The 15040-nt window shown below is 36.3% G+C and overlaps 1 pseudogene; it reads right to left on the bottom strand.

Moving 5' to 3' along the window:
* Nucleotides 1-9040: 9040 nt before the first annotated feature.
* LOC114639276 lies at nucleotides 9041-9662 on the bottom strand (annotated as a pseudogene).
* Between the last annotated feature and the right edge of the window lie 5378 nt (nucleotides 9663-15040).

Here is a 15040-nt window from a genome sequence, read left to right as displayed (position 1 = left end):
CACTAACTGATAAGTAGATATACATATCTATGCTACAGTTTACAAATCCTGGTTTGCTCTTGTCCTAGGAGGCTGTCACTGAAGACTCACGGTCTGGTTACATTTACTATTTCAGTCTTCCTTGCACATTATGAACTCCAGTGTGAGTGTTCTCAGATTCTGGGAACCTTAAGAAAAATTTACTCTGGATTTTCAAAGACTTGTCAACTGGTTGATCACTACTCTGGAGTTTTGTTTCCAAGGTGTTCATCACTTACTTTTGCATGAAGTTTTGTCAGAACCATAATTTTTAATTTCAGAAATTTGCCACCAGAAATAAGTTGATATCTGTGGATAGTGCTGCCACCTGAGGCCATGTTGATGTACACAACTTGTGCTACTACTAAGGACCTTGTTGGGGTCTGTGGTCCTGCTGCACTCAGGGTCATGTTGCTGTCAATGGCTCATGCTACTAACAAAGGCCAGGCAGATGCCTTTGGTCTGTGCTACCACATGAAGCAAGTTGATATCCTGGGCCATGCTACTGCCAGAGGCCAGGTTGATGGGAATGGCTTGTATAACCACTTGAGGCCATGTTGATGTCAGTGGCTTATGCTACAGCTGAGGGTCACAAATGTCATTTTGTGGCTGAAGGACAGATTGATGTCCATGGTCTCAGCTTCCCTCAGAGACTATGTGAGGTCTGTCATTAGTGCTGCTGAGGGAAATCACATGGATGTTCATGATTGCACTGCTGCCTGAAACTGTTTGTAGGATTAGATTTTTCAAAAACTACCTAACTAGAGGTTCTCAAATATTTCATTACCCCTTCTAGTCCACTGTCCAAAGGTTGGGGAGAAAAGATGATCAATAGGACAAGAGAATGTGAAACTACTTGGAAGTAATTCTTTGGGGGTAATTCCAATCTCCGTTGTCAGGATATCAGCAGTACAGTTTAGTAGTATCAGGATACCAACAGTCTAGTTCAAATGTGTCTCCAAACAAATCAGCATCAGCAGCATGATCCAGCAGAAACCAACAGGCCTCTGCCAAATCAGCACGAGTCAGCAGGAGCAACCAGGACTAGCCTAAATGCCAGGAGTTCTCTGCTGTGCATCTCACAATAAAGTGAAGATCAGCAAAGATACGAGACCAACAGAGCATTGCACAGCTACCTATGCAAATGCCCCTTCACCATCCATTAAGTCCTATCTATACTCTCTCCGAATATCCTAAGTCCTCTTACAGGTCTTGCCTAAGCCAAACATCACAAATCTGCTTAATCAAAATATCACATGAGTCTGTATCTTATGACACAACCAGAAATTTCCACTTCATCTACTGATGTTCTATCCCATACTACCACAGGGGACCGGGTTGGGTGGGAACAGAGGAATGTTGGTATCTGTGTCCCATGTTGCCCCAGAGGCCATGTTGATATTCATGGCCTGGGCTGTACCAAAGGCCAGTGTTTATGTCCATGGTCTGTCCTGTTACTAGAGACCATCCTGAGGTCTCTGACATATGTTGATGCCAGGGGTCATGTAGATGTCTGTGGTTCTTGCTGTGGCCAGAATCCACATGGAAGCCCATTATCTATGCTCCCACTGACTGAAAAGAGCAAAATAGCTACTTTCACAGTGGTAAAAATGACTACAGATTCACAGTTGAGAAAGAGGGACATAGAAAGCATTGGGACAATACCTATCCCAACCCTACTTCCACCCCTCAAAACTCTAACAACCTAGACAGAAAGCCAATGAACTTTTAAAAATTGTCATAAGGATGCTGAAGTGTACCTCTCCATAACTGATGGTTTCGGGTAGGGGTGTGGGTGGAGAAGGACTCAATTTCCTTTAAGGGGCTAGTCATTGAGTGTCTGAGCATGCTCCAGTAAGTACATGGAAAACACAAATTGGATGTGTGTTTCTTTTTTCTTACTCTCACTTTCCTTCTGTCTTTCTTTCATTCTTTCTTTCTCCTCCTCCTTCTTCCATCTTTTCTTTCACCTTCTTTTTCTTCCTCCCTTTTTTTCTTCCTCCTTCTACTTTTCTCCTCCTCCTCCTTCTTTTTTTAGAGGAGCCCAAGGATTGAAGGGGCAGATATAAGAGGACTTGGAAGTAAGTTTGAGCAAGATGCATTCTGTAAAATTACTAAATGATCAATAAAAATATTATGTTAGAAAAAACATGACTAAACTCCCTTTGTGGTTCTGAACTCCAGCTCTGGATTTATCTGTTTAAGGTGGTCACCGAAAACTTTGCTTTGTTGTCAGTGATTTTCTATGTCATGTCTTTATCTAGTTCCTTCACAGTAAAAAATTAACAAATCCTACCCCTAACGTCTACTAGATTGCTTATTTGATCCTCATACCTTCTTACAAACTTGGATTTTAGGCCCTAACTACTTCAAAGGGACTCAAAGTCAAATGTTTAAATCCAAGTTGATGAGGCACTAAATAGATAAACTGGTGGTTCATGCTCATCCTGGGAATTCCCTTTGCTTTGTTTTCAGCCTCTTGTAACACACTCTAAACTGTCATGTTTCCATAAAGAAAGGAGTTTAACGAATTCCACTTTCTGCTTTCTCTTTTGAAAACATTACTCCTTGTATTCTAGTTTCTCATTCACGTCCATGTTTTCAAAAAAGATTCTTACTTTCATCAGGGATTGGGGAAGCCTGGTGGGGTAGAGGGTGGGTGGGGACATCCTCTTGAAGACAGGTAGAAAGGAGGAGGTGTGAGATGTGGAAAAATTGGAGGATGGACCAGGAGGGGGATAAAGTCTGGAATGTAAAAAACATTTAAGAATTTAAAAAAAAGAAAACTAGTTATAAATTCAAATCCAGTAAATTACGTTATTTTTTGGTTATTTTCTCAGTAAGATGAAACCTTTGTCTTTTAAATTACACATTAAATTGATTAATATTAAACTTTAATGCAATATTAATATTAATACTCAAACAATTGTTTTATCTTTGTCTTCCTAATATTTTTAAAATTCACACTATCCTATAATCTTCATAACTAAGCAAAAACATAGTAATATGGAATGTGGATAATATTGTGGATTCCCAGACCTAGACAAAGAACTATAGACAACTAATGACTGCTAAGGAAAGAAAATTCTCTTTTAAGAATGAGACCATTTACCAGTTGTCCAATACAAATGGGCCAGACTTGAATCCTGTTCACAAAACAACATGAATGGACTTAGCAGACTATATCTATATATTTGTTCAAAATAAGCAATAATAGCTATAGTAAGTATCCTTAATTTGAAGGAAATACAGCAAATTTTCACTAGTTTGATGATTACTATAATTTTGTAATGTTTAGTATTGGATTAAGAAACTCATGTTCAATTTCAAGCATTCTACCTTCTATATTCTAATACAAATAAACAGTAAATTTTATCAGATGATTTTAATTAATCATATTCCATTACAATAGCCTATTGAACATATAGAAAATTTTATGCATTTTCTAAAATGCATTGTCATTCTGAAACATATATATTCTTGAGTCTCTTAATTAAGTTACATATATATATATATGTGTGTATGTATATATATATATATATATATATATATATATATATACACTTTAGAAATATATTTCACCTATATGCTTTAAAAAGAATTTATCTCCTCATTTATGAAGGAATCAGGGCAACCTAAAAACTAACTGGCTAATCCTTAATATTTTTTCTATTTTCTATTCTAAACACTTTTGTACACAAAGAGCTTCTGGTTCAATGTAAAGTACTTTTCACTGCACTATTTTATATGTCTATATATTTGTATATGTGTGTGTATGTGTGTGTGTGTGTGTGTGTTATTGTTGATGTTTTAAGACAAGATTTGAATCTATATACTCGACTATCCCCAAACTCACAGAGTGTCTCCTGCCTTTACCTCTCAAGCACCAAGATTGAGGATTAGTAACACCAATCTGGTTTATTTTTTCAATTTTTAATTTTCTATATATGGAACTCACTGTACTTTGCTCATACCAACTCGGTCATTCTTTATTCCCCCTTCTTTTTTTTCACTAATTTTCTTTCTCCCTCCCTTCAACTGCCTAACTTGTACATTTATTTCTCAATCTGTGATATATTTGCATATGTGTGTGTGCTTGTATTTAGCTACAATCCCATATATTAGTCTAAAAAAATAAATAGACATTCTCTCTCTTGTCTTTGTGCACTCCTGTTGTTTTCCCCCTTTCCTGTTGACACCTGTCTCTTTCCTCCCAATTCCTCCTCTGTTTTTATGTCCTATATTATAACTATATTCAAATCCAGATTCAACATATGAGATAATATATGACATTTTTCTTTAAGAGCATGACTTATTATTTTAAACATGATTTCAAGTTCCATACATTTTCTGGAAGTTGATATTGTTTTCATTCCTTTTTTATGGATGGATAAAATTCCTCTGTGTGTGTGTGTGTGTGTGTGTACAATTCCTCTGCATTTGTGTACAATTTCTCTGTGTGTGAACCTCTATGTCTTTCTGAATGTCAGCATATCTGTGTATCTGTATATTTATCATTGACTGTGTATGTTTGTGACTCTCTGTGTTCTAACCATATACTTATTAAATTGAAAATTTCTCTAATTTGCTCTTTGCCCCTATACAATAATTTAAATGCTCAACTGATTTTCAAGCTTTTTGTCCCTATAAACCCCACTTAATAGTAAATTTCCTTGAGAAACATTCGTAAAAATGATCCATATTTGATTTTCACTTGCATCTGATCTTATCAATCAATACATCAATTTTGACTTGCTCCTATGTCATCTCTCTCCAAAAATCTCACATGCTCTTCTTGCTATCTGAACTACTTGAAGGTTTTTAAAATACTGATCCCAGTTTTATTTTTTAGAAATGGTTACATTACCACAAAGAAAGGGTCATCTTCTCAATATCACTATTAACTTTTATTTAACAAGTGTTGTTTATGTTGGTTATAAACACATAAAATTCAGCACTGTTGTTTCAGTGGTTTAAAGACATGATTTGTACATCTCTCATTTCTTTTATTTGACTTTTAAAAATAAACCATGTAATCTAGAATATATTTGCTAATGGTTAGCAACTTTTAAATCAAACTTAAAATATTCATTCTTTAATATTGGAATTCAAGAGCATTTCTAAGGCATTGCTAATTTTCAGCTTTTTCTCAGAGGGATTATGTAAGAAATTTCATAATCCCTGCCATATTCCTTCTTTTGGAATTATCTTTCTTTATTTTTATTATTACTTATTTCCTATTTGTCTTATTTTCTTTCCTTAATATTCTTTTGTACTTAACCTGCAAATTAATTATGAAATTTTCTAACTGTGCATGAAAGTTTAAGGAGTTATTTATATAGCAAAATGTACATTAGCAGTCATGTTTTAATGTTCAGTTTTTTCTATTATTAGGGAATTTGGTTGGTACAAGTTCTCACTCTGTAGCCATGGCTGGACTAAAATTCAATATAAAGAACAGGCTAGTTTCAAAGTCATAGAGATCTACTGCCTCTGCCTCCTAAGTGCTGGGATAAATGGTGTGTACCACCATATCTAGCTCAATGTGTGCTTTTGATTGTAGTGATTATAGCATAAAGAATTAGATGCAAGAAAGCAGACAGAAGTAGCGTTCACAACTCTGGAACTTCATTTTGGGTTTTAGTAGAGCTGAAATATTAATGCACTCTCAGTGACACAGAATAGGTTCTGACACTTTTGTCAGATATACAAGATACATGTAGGAGAGTTCATATAGATGGCCTACTAGAAAATACAAAGTAGAAGGAGAAAATGGAAAAAATGGTGAGAGATTCTCAAATCAGAGAGAGGAAAGGCACACTGGCCACAAGGGGAGTTTGTCTTTGACAAGTCTTGAAACAGTTATCTAATAGAATATGTGATGTGCAAAGAAAGGAGTAGATAGCTGGTTTGAGAAAGATATATATTTAGGCACTGTCTAAAGGACAATAGTTAAATCATTAAGACATTGCATAAATAAATAAGTAAATTTCCCTTCCATCAACAAACAAGCATTTAAAGGAATGCGATTTTCTTTACATTAGGTAGATAATTGACCAAAGCTTGATTTGAAAGGAAAGAGACTATAAGAGCAGTAAATAAGAGACAGAAGTGCGAGATAAAATTTTTAGTCCTAGTAAAGTTGAAGAATTGGAACTGGAAAGATGGTTCATGGCAAAGTATTTGCCACATAAATATAAGGACCTGAATTTAAATACACAGAACTACATAAAAATCTCGGCAGTCCTATAGCCCCAAACCTCATTAAATTGAGATAACAGAATCTCTGAGCTTTGACAGTAGCTTGTCTAATAAATCAGATGAGTTCTAGGCTTATGGAGATACCTTGTCTCAAAACGTAGATATATAGTGATATATATATATATATATATATATATATATATATAATTTATTTCTTGTCTAGACAAACATGTACCTTTATACACATTCATACAAACATCTACATATACAAACACAAAAGCAAATTTTAAAATGAATAAATAAATAAAGATTTCAAAATATGAGGCATTATTGCTAAACAGTAGCATGTAAAAGTCAGTCTTATGTAGCAGGTTGCTTTTCCATGCTAAACATTAGAGCAGACTCATTCCTCAGGGGAAAACAATTTTCTTTTCAAAACAACAAACCAATCTCATCACCTTCATATGACTCTTTCCTGGTCTCCATAAAAACCCTATTCAATGCACCTTTATTGTAAATCTTTCAATTTTTACTTAGTGTTAAGAAATTATTTTTCAAAGGAAAACTGAAAAGCAGAATGAATGCATCTACTTAGAAATCTGCCTTTCAATAAATATCTGTTCAATTCTAAACAAAATGGCTATGACAATTAAACAACCATGGAACCATATGAAATATCTTGAGAAAAGGTACTGGATAGGCTTACTTTGTTATTCTATAAATATTCTCCTTTTCCAAAAAAAAAAATGACTAGTTTTAAATTCAGCCATAATCTAATTCAATTACACCTAAAATACTTACAATTTTCTATAAAGCTTTAAAAATTGTGCCTCTGACATTGGCAGTATTAGCCTTTTAAAAAATCCATTTTGCCTTCTTTTGACATTGCTTTATTCTAGACCAATTACAAATAGTGCAGCCTCAACAAGTTTTTAAAAGCTCAAACATACCATGAAGTGATGCAGAACAGAAATTAAAATTCATGTATTAATTTTCTTTTGTATTTCCACAACTATGCATTCTTACCTAGTATGCTACTGAGACCTCTATGTGAATAATTTTTGAAATATTTTCCTTAACTTAATGACTCTTTGTTCTCTATTTAATGACTTTTTGTTATGCTAGTGAAATAATATTGAAAGTCAAATGTTCATTGTAAGTTATAACATTTCCATACACTTGTCAGGGTCAATTTCCCTCTCCATGGGAAATTCTCACATACTCCCTTCCATAACTCAGGGAAATAGCTGGAGTTAGATAATGGCCAAAGAAAAACAACAAGGCTATCATGAGAGAAAGGATTAAAATAATGAAAAGGAAATGATAAGTCACTTTCATAGATTATGTGTGACATGCTCTCTTGAAGCCCCTGTTTAGAATGCTGACATGAGGGATGTCTCTTGGGTTCTGTATAAAATGTTGAGCTCTCTACCAGTCTAACCACGGTCTTTCATGCTGCTTCATGCTCTCTAGCAAATATTAGATCAGGTATTGCATACTGTAGTTACTTAGATATTTTAGTTGTCAGATACTTTTCTAATTTCTTGATAAGACACTTAACCCACAATAACTTAAGGAAGAAAGAGTTTATTTTGATACAGTCCACCATGAAGCAGAAAGCATGGCATGACAGCAGGAATTTGAGATTGAATGATAACATTTTTCATCTCCATATAGAACACAGAGAGAGATCAGGAAATGAGGCAAAGCAACAAACCATCAAACATTACCCTAAAAAGAACACTTTACACAAACGAATTGCTCATGGTTTCAGAAGGTAGAAGATTATGGTGGTGGGAACTTATGGAGAAGGTTGTCCATATCCTAAGAAACAGAAACAATAGGTGATAGATAGATAAATATAGATAGGTGATAGACACATGATAGATAGATTATAGATAGATAGATGGTTGATAGATGATAGGTAGATAATGTAAATAGATGATAGATATATACATGGTAATACATGATAGACACATACATACATACATACATACATACATTCATCATGATCTCTTGCCTTGAAAGATGATTTCTTATTTGAGTCATAATATAACATAAGTTTTATTGGATTCATTTTTACTCTCATCATTCTCTTGACCATTTGAGAAAAGGCTCCACTAAGAGGAACCAATGACATTAAGATTTAAAGGCTTATGTGATTATAAACCTAAGGAGGCTTTGCATTCTGCTATTCATAGTAGCCTTTTCTTGGCAAACATGCCTCTAACTCTCCAGCGAAATTTTACCCTTCTTAAAGTGATGAAACTCTACTTTGGCAATTGGAAGCAATCGATTTCTCTACTAACTACCCAGTGATAGAAACATGACTCTAACCTCACAATCACAATGCCTTAGTGTATAGACCATAAGATTAGGTATGAGATAGATTTGACCTTAGAGTCTCCACCCAATTTCTTCTAGAAGCTTTACTTCTGCAGAGGTTAAAACAGTGTTAGTATTGAGTCCTCAATCTTCTAGGTAGGATCATAAGTACTACATTTAGAAGGTTGGGCTGAAGGGTGGTTTTAAGTCTATATGCTTTAATTCCTACAGTAAACTAAGCTTCTTGAAGCTAGCCAACCTGAGTTAGTTTGTTTTGCTTGAATGGGACCCAAACCAGGTATTATTTAAAGGTTTTTAGTCTGAAATACTTAACTCTCTCACTTGAAACCCTAGAAACTCCTCTAAACCTTGGTGTTGAGGCAAATAAGTTATTAAACTGAGGAGCAACCTGAAAAAAGATGAGAGTTTATTTAAACCAAATCCTTCATTAAGAACCGGAGAATCTGTGTCTTTACTTAAAAGGCTCTGTAAATAGTTATTTGTCAAAACTACATACCAACATGAATAAATATGTGGAGTTCAACAACATTCCCTTACTGGAAACATGACCACTCCACATCCCAGTTACCATAAGGACTTTAAAAGCCTCAAATTTTGTGTCTTCTCTGGCTTGCTTCTCTCTGGATTCCACCCATGCTTTTTTTAATTGTTCACTTCATGCCATCATCTCTGTCTTCACAAATTTTCTTTAGAACATTCATTAATCCCTCATAGGTTCTGCGTCAGTGTCGTAGGCAGGCTTTTCTTTCTCTTTGTATTCTTCTCCACCTGAGTTAAATACTCTCATCATGTGTTTTCTGCTTTCTTTCTACATAGGATGATAACTGTATCAGTCTTGATTTGTTTTGAACTGCTTTCCGCAGAGATAGGTTTCAATAGATTGTTCACAATCATGGAATGATTCTGAGGTTTTTCACCGAAAGATCAAATGACCTCTCTGTGAAGTGTACCTACACATTCTCAGTGGGACCTTGATGAACTCCAGTTAAGGCAATGTAGATTTTCACAAACTTATCTAACTGATCCCATCCATAATTACTGATTTTCACGGTGTAACCTGTTGTAAGGGGAGCAACCACAGCAGCTGGCTTTTCATTTCAAGTTCTTACTGGAGGATTTGATTTAAATAAATAATCTTATTAACGTTTTCCTTCATTAGCACCCCAGACATTTTGTTTCAGAAAAGGCTATATAACATTCTTATTGAAATGTAAAAAGGAAATTTTACATAATGAAAATGTTACATCACAGATTTTTGTTCTGGCTGGAAGATAGAAAACAAAAGCATTTGTATATCTGTAACTGGCATTGGGTCCCAGTAATGTGAGAAATAAAAGCAAAATTTTTGCATAAAATTCAAATTTGTACATGAACTTGCAAGTAATATACGGCTGTTATTACCAGCTTAAGCAGCATGTGATCCATGTGTTACCATGTACTAATTAATTGATTTAAGTATATTTATGAATATAAAATTAAACAAAATACAAATGACAAAAGTAGACAAACATCTTATGTTGATAAGTACAGTCATGGATCAGATGGCTTAAAAATAACCATGATGCAAAAACTTGAAAACCCCCTTTATTCCTTTGTTCAATAAAGTTGGAATTTTACTTAAAAAAAGAGAGAGAGATTTTTTATAATTGACCACAGGTGGTTTTTTTTCACAAATCAGATAAATTTTAAAAATAGGATTTTATTCCTGTCGTTTCCCCTCTGAAGACACTTGATCTTTTCATTGTGTTTGAAATAGTCCAGGCTCCTTTCAGTACTCATCTTCTGCCTCTGTCACCTGTTGCACACGCCCTCATTTCTGTCCTTAAGCCTATTATCCACTCTTCATGTTTGCATCAGAGTCCATCCAACCATTGACAGCTATTTGCATAGTTCCCCTTATGCTGCACATTAAGTTTAGTTTTGATGGTTCTATGTAAAATAATTATGGAAACTATAGTTAATAACATGAATTGTAAATTGAAGTTCACAGTGAGAGTGAATCTTTACTAATCTATGTATAACACTATGAAGTAAATGATACATTTAACTAGTTTGATAGTGTAATTATTTTGCCATTATATATTATCAAAATATTATATATATATATGATATATATTATATATATCAACTTTAATTTGCTTTGTAGTTGGAAAAATAACTTTCTATGCTTACTTTACAATTACTAATTATTTTTTGTTTCTATATATTACTTTTAAATTGTGAAATAATTTTTGGTTTTAATATTTCTCATTTTCTTAGTTATTTCCAATTGTCCTTGTAGCAGTGGAAATTTGTTGGCCACGGAAACCCTTTTCTTTTCATGCCTGCTACACAGCAGACATAACAGTAATGAATACCACAAAGATACTAACATCAAAAGCATAATTTTAAACTCAAATTTGTTTTTTTTTTTTATTGGATGATTTATTTACATTTCCTATGTTGTCCCCTTACCCAATCCCCCACCACCCCCTCGGAACCCCCAATCCCCTCGCCCCTACTCCTTCTTCTCTGTGGATGTAACCTCTATCAACCCCCCCACTCCCACCTCCCCACCCTCAAAATTCCCACCCCCTGGGGCGTCCAGCCTTCATGAGGTCAAGGTTCTCTTCTTCCACCTATGCCCAGCAGGACCCTCCACTTTTACATATTCAGCTGAAGCCCTGGATCCCCCCCTAAGTGCTCCAAGGCTGGTGGTTTAGACCCTGGGAGCTGTGGTTGGTTGGTATTGTTGCTCTCCTCATGGTGCCGCAAATCCTTTCAGCTCCTTCAGTCTTCACTCTAACTCCTCTATTGAGAACACCATGATCAGTTCAATGGCTAGTTGTGAGCATCTGCCTCTGAATATGTCTGACTCTTGAAGGCCTCTGAGGAGATATCCATATCAGGCTCTTATCAGCATGCACTTCCTGTCTTCCACATCAGCATCTACCTTTGGTGATTGCACATGGGATAGATACTCAGGTGGAGTGGTCTTGAGATGGCCCCTCCTTCAGTTTCTGTCCCTCACTTTGTCTCCATATTTGCTCCCTTGAGTATTTTGTTGCTCCTTCTAAGAAGGACCGAATCACCCTCACTTGGTCTTCCTTCTTTATGGGCTTCATGTGGCCTGTGAGTTGCATCTTGGGCATTTCAAGGTTCTAGGCTAATATCCAATAATCAGTGAGTGAATACCATGTGTGTTCTTTTGTGATTGGCTTACCTCACTCAGGATGATAATTTCTAGTTCCATCCATTTACCTAGGAACCTCTCGAATTCATTGTTTTTAATAGCTGAGTAATACACCATTGTGTAAATATACCACATTTTTTGAATCCATTCCTCAGTTGAAGGACATCTGGGTTCTTTCCAGCTCCTGGCTATTATAAATAAGGCTGCTATGAACATAGTTGAGCATATGTCCTTGTTATATGTTCGAGCATCTTCTGGGTATATGCCTAGGAGTGGTATAGCTGGATCCTCGGGTAATGCTATGTCCAATTTTCTGAGGAACCCCAGACTGATTTCCAAAGTGGTTGCACCATCTTGCAGTCCCACCAACAAAGGAGAAGTGTTCCTCTTTCTCCACACCCTCGCCAGCATCTACTATCACCTGAGTTTTTAATCTTAGCCATTCTGACTGGTGTGAGATGGAATCTCAGGGTTGTTTTGATTTGCATTTCCCTGATGACTAAGGATGCTGAACATTTCTTTAGATGCTTCTCGGCCATTCGAGTTTCTTCCGTTGAAAATTCTTTGTTAAGCTCTATACCCCATTTTTTAATAGGGTAATTTGGTTGTCTGGAGTCTAATTTCTTGAGTTCTTTGTATATATTGGATATTAGCCGTCTATCAGATGTAGGATTGGTAAAGATCTTTTCCCAATTTGTTGGTTGTCGTTTTGTCCTATTGACAGTGTCCTTTGCCTTACAGAAACTTTGCAATTTTATGAAGTCCCATTTGTCAATTCTCGATCTTAGAGCATATGCCATTGGAGTTCTGTTCAGGAACTTTTCCCCTGTGCCCAAGTATTCGAGGCTTTTCCCCACCTTCTCTTCTATTAGTTTCAGTGTATCTGGTTTTATGTGGAGGTCCTTTATCCACTTAGACTTGAGCTTTGTACAAGGGGATAAGAATGGATCAATTTTCATTCTTCTACATGTTGTCTTCCAGTTGAACCAGCACCATTTGTTGAAAATGCTGTGCTTTTTCCACTGGACAGTTTTAGCTCCTTTGTCAAAGATCAAGTGACCATAGGAGTGTGGGTTCATTTCTGGGTCTTCAATTGTATTCCATTGTTCTTCCTGCCTGTCTCTGTACCAATACCAGGTAGTTTTTATCACTATTGCTCTGTAGTACAGCTTGAGGTCAGGGATGGTGATTCCTCCCGAAGTTCTTTTATTGTTGAGAATAGTTTTCGCTATCCTGGGTTTTTTGTTATTCCATATGAATTTGAGAATTTCCTTTTCTAACTCTGTGAAGAATTGAGTTGGGATTTTAATGGGGATTGCATTGAACCTGTAGATTGCTTTTGGCAAGATGGCCATTTTTATTATATTAATCCTGCCAATCCATGAGCCTGGGAGATCTTTCCATCTTCTGAGATCTTCCTCAATTTCTTTCTTCAGAGACTTGAAGTTCTTGTCATACAGGTCTTTCACTTGCTTGGTTAGATTCACACCAAGGTATTTTATATTATTTGCAACTATTGTGAAGGGTGTCATTTCCCTAATTTCTTTTTCAGTCTGTTTATCTTTCATGTAGAGGAAGGCTACTTATTTGTTTGAGTTGATTTTATAACCAGCCACTTTGCTGAAGTTGTTTATCAGGTTTAGGAGTTCTCTGGTGGAAGTTTGGGGGTCACTTAAGTATACTATCATATCATCTGCAAATAGCGATATTTTGACTTCTTCCTTTCCTATTTGTATCCCTTTGACTTCTTTTTGCTGTCTAATTGCTCTGGCTAAGACTTCCAGTACTATATTGAATAGGTAGGGGGAGAGTGGGCAACCTTGTCTAGTCCCTGATCTTAGTAGGATTGCTTCAAGTTTCTCTCCATTTAGCTTGATGTTGGCTACTGGTTTGCTGTAAATTGCTTTTACTATGTTTAGGTAGGGGCCTTGAATTCCTGATCTTTCCAAGACTTTTATCATGAAGGGATGTTGAATTTTGTCAAATGCTTTCTCAGCATCTAGTGAGATGATCATGTGGTTTTTTTCTTTAAGTTTGTTTATATAGTGGATTACAGTGATGGATTTCCGAATATTGAACCATCCCTGCATTCCTGGGATAAAACCTACTTGATCATGATGGATGATTGTTTTGATGTGGTCTTGGATTCGGTTTGCTAGAATTTTATTGAGTATTTTTGCATCGATGTTCATAAGGGAGATTGGTCTGAAGTTCTCTTTCTTTGTCGGGTCCTTGTGGGGTTTGGGTATGAGTGTAATTGTAGCTTCATAGAACGAATTGGGTAGTGTTCCTTCTGTCTCTATTTTGTGGAATAGTTTGAAGAGAATTGGTATTAGGTCTTCCTTGGAGGTCTGATAGAATTCAGCACTAAAACCATCTGGTCCTGGGCTTTTTTTAGTGGGGAGGCTTTTGATGACTGCTGCTATTTCCTGAGGGGTTATGGGACTATTTAGATGGTTTATCTGCTCCTGGTTTAACTTCGGTACCTGGTATCTGTCTAGGAAATTGTCCTAAGAAAACTCCTGATCTCTTTCTTAGGTTTTCTATCTCCATGGTTGTCTCCCTTTGAACTTTCTTTATTGTTTCTATTTCTAGTTTCAGATCCTGAATGTTTTTGTTTAATTCCTTCTTTGTGTTTTCTTCCATTTCTTTAAGGGATTTCTGTGATTCCTCTTTAAGGGCTTCTATCTGTTTACTTGTACTCTCCTGTATTTCTTTAAGGGAGTTACTTAATTCCTTCTTATAATCCTCTATCATCATCATGAGAAGTGATTTTAATTCTGAATCCTGCTTTTCAGGTGTGATGGGGTGTTCAGGGCTTGCTATATTGGGAGAACTGGGCACTGATGATGCCAAGAAACTTTGGTTTCCGTTGCTTATGTTCTTGTGCTTGCCTTTTGCCATCTGGTTAACTCTAGTGGTACCTGCCCTCACTGTGTAAAACTGGAGTCTGTATTTCCAGTTATCTTGCTTATTGCAGAGCTCCTCAGAGTCCAGAGGTCTCTGTGGTCTTATGCTCCTAATCTCCTGGGTGGAATAACTCCTGGGACTCAGGCCACCTCTTGGATCTGGAAATCCTTCTGCTCTGAGTGCAGTGGGTCCTCGATGACTCAGGATTCAGTTTCTCCACAGGACAGAAGCAGACCAACTCTGTGTCTACTCCAGCCCAAAGGACCAGGCAAGGGCAGAAGGGAAGTGGAATTCCGGAGGGGCGGGGTTTGGGTAGCTGCTGTGCCCTGAATGTCCCTGGCTCCCAGATGTATCTCTGGGCCTTAGGGAGTGAGATGGAGTTCTTACCAGCTG

This window comes from Grammomys surdaster, unplaced genomic scaffold, assembly GCF_004785775.1.
Source record: "Grammomys surdaster isolate TR1022 unplaced genomic scaffold, NIH_TR_1.0 125692, whole genome shotgun sequence".
Taxonomy (NCBI): domain Eukaryota; kingdom Metazoa; phylum Chordata; class Mammalia; order Rodentia; family Muridae; genus Grammomys; species Grammomys surdaster.
This window is presented reverse-complemented; position numbering and strand designations above follow the sequence as displayed.